A 6000-nucleotide genomic window follows, 5' to 3' on the forward strand; every position below is an offset into this window, starting at 1 on the left:
AGAAATAAATAATATAATAATGTTATTGTTGTTTTTACACCACATACATTCTGGGCTCCTTTGAGGCTATTTTTAATGTCATCATTCTCTCTTGAGATATAAGTACCAGTATAGGGGGTTTGATTTTGATTGTCATCTCATAGCTTTGTTGCTAATGTGGACAAACTCCTGCTGGCCCTTGTAGCTTTATTTTTTAATCACATCTGTACTAGGTCTCTAACAAAAGCTTTCATGTGTTACTTCATGTAGACTGTTGTGTTAAGAAAAATAACTGTTTTAAAAAATAGATTGGGCCATTTTTATGTTAGTTTTTAAGTGATTTTGAGCTATTAATGCAGTAGAAATCTGGGAAACTACCTCAAGCTGAGCTGTAGACAGAGCAGCAGCAGCCAGAAACACAAGGACGGGAGGAGCAGCCCAGAAGGCCAAGCGGGGCTGGAGCCAGAGAAGCTGCACTCGGCCAGAAGAGCCAGCTTTGGGCCAGGCAGAGCAGACTTGCTGAGGCAGAGCTGGGGAGCTGTAGCTGGAGCACAAAAGCTCTGTGAGCTGCGTCATGTCCCTGTTTCCCCTGGCACAGAGGAAGCGTACGCTCACAAACGACCTGTGAAAAAGGAGCCTTCCTTGACTGTTCAGTTGTCACAAGCACACACGGACAACGAGAATATCAGCCAGACAAAAACGAGAGGGCTAATGGAAAATGGGGCAGACAGCTGTATTCCTGTGTTCGACGCACTGTTCGGTGAATGGAATGGCAGGTTTTCATCCCAGTCAATGGAAATACCTTAAAGTGGAGATGCAGGGTTCAAATGTGATCCAGGGGGCGCTGATGGACTGCTCAGTAAATGTGCAAGTTCCCTTTCAATCAATTCGACACTTGCTCACACATAGATGGAAAGACTCAGTGGTCGGTGGGGATCACGGGAGAGGGGCAATGGAGGTACTCGGGGTACAGCAGGTGGGGGAGCCTTTGGGGAGCTACAGGGGAGGAAGGTGGAGGAGAAGAGGGACTCAGTGTGTGGCAGGGATATGGAGGAAGGGGGATGGAGCAGGGGCTGGGGCCACAGTCTGGGCAGCGGGGATCTTCTGGCTCCCCATTTTCCGGAGCCATACAGCTCCCATGACGTCTTATCGTCCCCAGCTGTCAGAGCACTGACAGACCCCAGGGAGCCAGGGGTCAAAGCCCAGTGGAGTGGGAGGGCCCGGGATCCCCTACCAACAACCCCCCTGCACATCACAGGCCGAAGTCCTGACCAGTAGGTGGCACTCCCCTGCCAACCAACCCTGAGCGATGACCGTCACGAGGTGAAAGACTTGCCGGCTCAGGACACTTTTCCAAAGTTAACGCGTTTTACAGGTGTCTCGATACAATAAATGATCAACTTTCCAATGCCTTTCAAAGCTTGCAGCGAGTGCTGATCAATTCAGCACCATTCAGCCAAACGGGCTTAATTCTGCAAGTGCTGAGGATCAGTATGAAGGAGCCGAAAAGCTGGCCAGTCATTCCGACAGACATTTCTCATGCTTTTCTCGGACAGTTGCTTTCATTCACATCTGTTTAGAGCCGCAGTTCTCAAACTATGGGAGGCGCGGGAATGGGTAAAGGGAGGCACAAGCTGTGTGGTTTGGTTTGGTTTTATTTTTAGAGCTCTGGCTGTCAGCCCCAGGCAGCTGGAGGTTGTGCAGAAGGGCCGTGTACACCCAGGGGAGGGGATAAAGGGGACAGCTTGAGCCAGAGCTACCATGGGGTGACAGCGGGAGCCGCAGCCACACGGGGCATTGTAGGGCTTCACACTAGTCCCGCTCAGGGCTCTCTTAGCAACTGTGACACGTCAGACGTCTGATTTGTTGTTTTCCCCCAAATACTTTAAAACAAACTGATCACCATGAGCAGCAGCACGCTTACAGTGAGAAAAAGCTCACATGAGAAAATGTTCATTTTGTGACAAAGGGAGAAAAACCTACGACACAAACTGCAGTGAGGGAAGCAGCAGAGATTCCAGCAAAAAGCAGAAGCTAAAAATATGATGGTGCTTATTTCAAACACGTTGAGTTTTTTCACAGGAAGCTCCATGAATTAACAGGAGAAAAAATAGTTATTGAAGTGCACAGCACTGTTAACATGAAGACTACTGAGGCTTCTTACTGTGTGGCTTTGTGCATTGCTAAAGCTGGTAAGCCACACAATACCAGTGAGAAACTACTGCTTCCAGCTGTTGTACCATGGGGACCACCTCCCCAGTCAGTCTTTTCCCTCTAGCAGTGTTTTCAGGTGTTCAGTTATGCGGGGAGTGAAGCCAACTGGGGATGTCACTTCCCCCGTTTATAGCTTCTGACGTGTGGAGGGAAGATCATTTTCCCAAACAAAGCCCCAGCAGAGCTGGTGGGAAAGTAGAGGCACAAGATGAGTCCAGTGGCACATGAACTGGTCACATGCCCTTGCATGGGTCAGTGAGTCATAGCAGGGGTCAAACGCCATATTCTGGCTAGAACATCCCCAGGAAAGTCATAGAATCATAGAATCATAGAATATCAGGGTTGGAAGGGACCCCAGAAGGTCATCTAGTCCAACCCCCTGCTCGAAGCAGGACCAATTCCCAGTTAAATCATCCCAGCCAGGGCTTTGTCAAGCCTGACCTTAAAAACCTCTAAGGAAGGAGATTCTACCACCTCCCTAGGTAACGCATTCCAGTGTTTCACCACCCTCTTAGTGAAAAAGTTTTTCCTAATATCCAATCTAAACCTCCCCCATTGCAACTTGAGACCATTACTCCTCGTTCTGTCATCTGCTACCATTGAGAACAGTCTAGAGCCATCCTCTTTGGAACCCCCTTTCAGGTAGTTGAAAGCAGCTATCAAATCCCCCCTCATTCTTCTCTTCTGCAGACTAAACAATCCCAGCTCCCTCAGCCTCTCCTCATAAGTCATGTGCTCTAGACCCCTAATCATTTTTGTTGCCCTTCGCTGGACTCTCTCCAATTTATCCACATCCTTCTTGTAGTGTGGGGCCCAAAACTGGACACAGTACTCCAGATGAGGCCTCACCAGTGTCGAATAGAGGGGAACGATCACGTCCCTCGATCTGCTCGCTATGCCCCTACTTATACATCCCAAAATGCCATTGGCCTTCTTGGCAACAAGGGCACACTGCTGACTCATATCCAGCTTCTCGTCCACTGTCACCCCTAGGTCCTTTTCCGCAGAACTGCTGCCTAGCCATTCGGTCCCTAGTCTTTAGCGGTGCATTGGATTCTTCCATCCTAAGTGTAGGACCCTGCACTTATCCTTATTGAACCTCACCAGATTTCTTTTGGCCCAAACCTCCAATTTGTCTAGGTCCTTCTGTATCCTATCCCTCCCCTCCAGCGTATCTACCACTCCTCCCAGTTTAGTATCATCCGCAAATTTGCTGAGAGTGCAATCCACACCATCCTCCAGATCATTTATGAAGATATTGAACAAAACCGGCCCCAGGACCGACCCCTGGGGCACTCCACTTGACACCGGATGACAACTAGACATGGAGCCATTGATCACTACCCGTTGAGCCCGACAATCTAGCCAGCTTTCTACCCACCTTATAGTGCATTCATCCAGCCCATACTTCCTTAACTTGCTGACAAGAATACTGTGGGAGACCGTGTCAAAAGCTTTGCTAAAGTCAAGAAACAATACATCCACTGCTTTCCCTTCATCCACAGAACCAGTAATCTCATCATAAAAGGCAATTAGATTAGTCAGGCATGACCTTCCCTTGGTGAATCCATGCTGACTGTTCCTGATCACTTTCCTCTCACGTAAGTGCTTCAGGATTGATTCTTTGAGGACCTGCTCCATGATTTTTCCAGGGACTGAGGTGAGGCTGACCGGCCTGTAGTTCCCAGGATCCTCCTTCTTCCCTTTTTTAAAGATTGGCACTACATTAGCCTTTTCCAAGTCATCCGGGACTTCCCCCGTTCGCCACGAGTTTTCAAAGATAATGGCCAAGGGCTCTGCAATCACAGCCGCCAATTCCTTCAGCACTCTCGGATGCAACTCGTCCGGCCCCATGGACTTGTGCACGTCCAGCTTTTCTAAATAGTCCCTAACCACCTCTATCTTCACAGAGGGCTGGCCATCTCTTCCCCATTTTGTGATGCCCAGCGCAGCAGTCTGGGAGCTGACCTTGTTAGTGAAAACAGAGGCAAAAAAAAAAAAAAGCATTGAGTACATTAGCTTTTTCCACATCCTCTGTCACTAGGTTGCCTCCCTCATTCAGTAAGGGGCCCACACTTTCCTTGGCTTTCTTCTTGTTGCCAACATACCTGAAGAAACCCTTCTTGTTACTCTTGACATCTCTTGCTAGCTGCAGCTCCAGGTGCGATTTGGCCCTCCTGATATCTTTCCTACATGCCCGAGCAATATTTTTATACTCTTCCCTGGTCATATGTCCAACCTTCCACTTCTTGTAAGCTTCTTTTTTATGTTTAAGATCCGCTAGGATTTCACCATTAAGCCAAGCTGGTCGCCTGCCATATTTACTATTCTTTCGACTCATCGGGATGGTTTGTCCCTGTAACCTCAACAGGGATTCCTTGAAATACAGCCAGCTCTCCTGGACTCCCTTCCCCTTCATGTTAGTCCCCCAGGGGATCCTGGCCATCTGTTCCCTGAGGGAGTCGAAGTCTGCTTTCCTGAAGTCCAGGGTCCGTATCCTGCTGCTTACCTTTCTTCCCTGCGTCAGGATCCTGAACTCAACCAACTCATGGTCACTGCCTCCCAGATTCCCATCCACTTTTGCTTCCCCCACTAATTCTACCCGGTTTGTGAGCAGCAGGTCAAGAAAAGCGCCCCCCCTAGTTGGCTCCCCTAGCACTTGCGCCAGGAAATTGTCCCCTACCCTTTCCAAAAACTTCCTGGATTGTCTATGCACCGCTGTATTGCTCTCCCAGCAGATATCAGGAAAATTAAAGTCACCCATGAGAATCAGGGCATGCGATCTAGTAGCTTCCGTGAGTTGCCGGAAGAAAGCCTCATCCACCTCATCCCCCTGGTCCGGTGGTCTATAGCAGACTACCACCACAACATCACTCTTGTTGCACACACTTCTAAACTTAATCCAGAGACACTCAGGTTTTTCCACAGTTTCGTACCGGAGCTCTGAGCAGTCATACTGCTCCCTTACATACAGTGCTACTCCCCCACCTTTTCTGCCCTGCCTGTCCTTCCTGAACAGTTTATAACCATCCATGACTGTACTCCAGTCATGTGAGTTATCCCACCAAGTCTCTGTTATTCCAATCACGTCATAGTTCCTTGACATCACCAGGACCTCCAGTTCTCCCTGCTTGTTTCCAAGGCTTTGTGCATTTGTATATAAGCACTTGAGATAACCTGTTGATCGCCCCTCATTCCCAGTATGAGGCAGGAGCCCTCCCCTCACAGACATTCCTGCCTGTGTTTCCTCCCTGTATCCCGCTTTCCCACTTACCTCAGGGCTTTGGTCTCCTTCCCCCGGTGAACCTAGTTTAAAGCCCTCCTCACTAGGTTAGCCAGCCTGCTGGCAAAGATGCTCTTCCCTCTCTTCGTAAGATGGAGCCCGTCTCTGCCCAGCACTCCTCCTTCATGGAACACCATCCCATGGTCAAAGAATCCAAAGCCTTCTCTCCGACACCACCTGCGTAGCCATTCGTTGACTTCCAAGATTTGACGGTCCCTACCCAGGCCTTTTCCTTCCACGGACTTCTGGCAGATGACACTGTTCTCATAGTTCATCTACTTTCTGCATCAGGTAATCATCAAATTTCAATACTGTGTTGAGCTTTCAGAAACAGATGCAGAAACGGGCTGTGCGATCTTGAGTCAGAACTAGGACAATTTGTAATTTTCACTCCATGCATCTGAAGAAATGGTGTTTACCCACGAAAGCTTATGCTCAAATATATCTGTTAGTCTTTCAGGTGCCACCAGACTCCTTGTTGTTTTTGTGGATACAGGCTAACACGGCTACCCCCTGAAACTAGT

This window comes from Chelonia mydas, chromosome 1 (genome assembly GCF_015237465.2).
Source record: "Chelonia mydas isolate rCheMyd1 chromosome 1, rCheMyd1.pri.v2, whole genome shotgun sequence".
Taxonomy (NCBI): Eukaryota; Metazoa; Chordata; order Testudines; family Cheloniidae; genus Chelonia; species Chelonia mydas.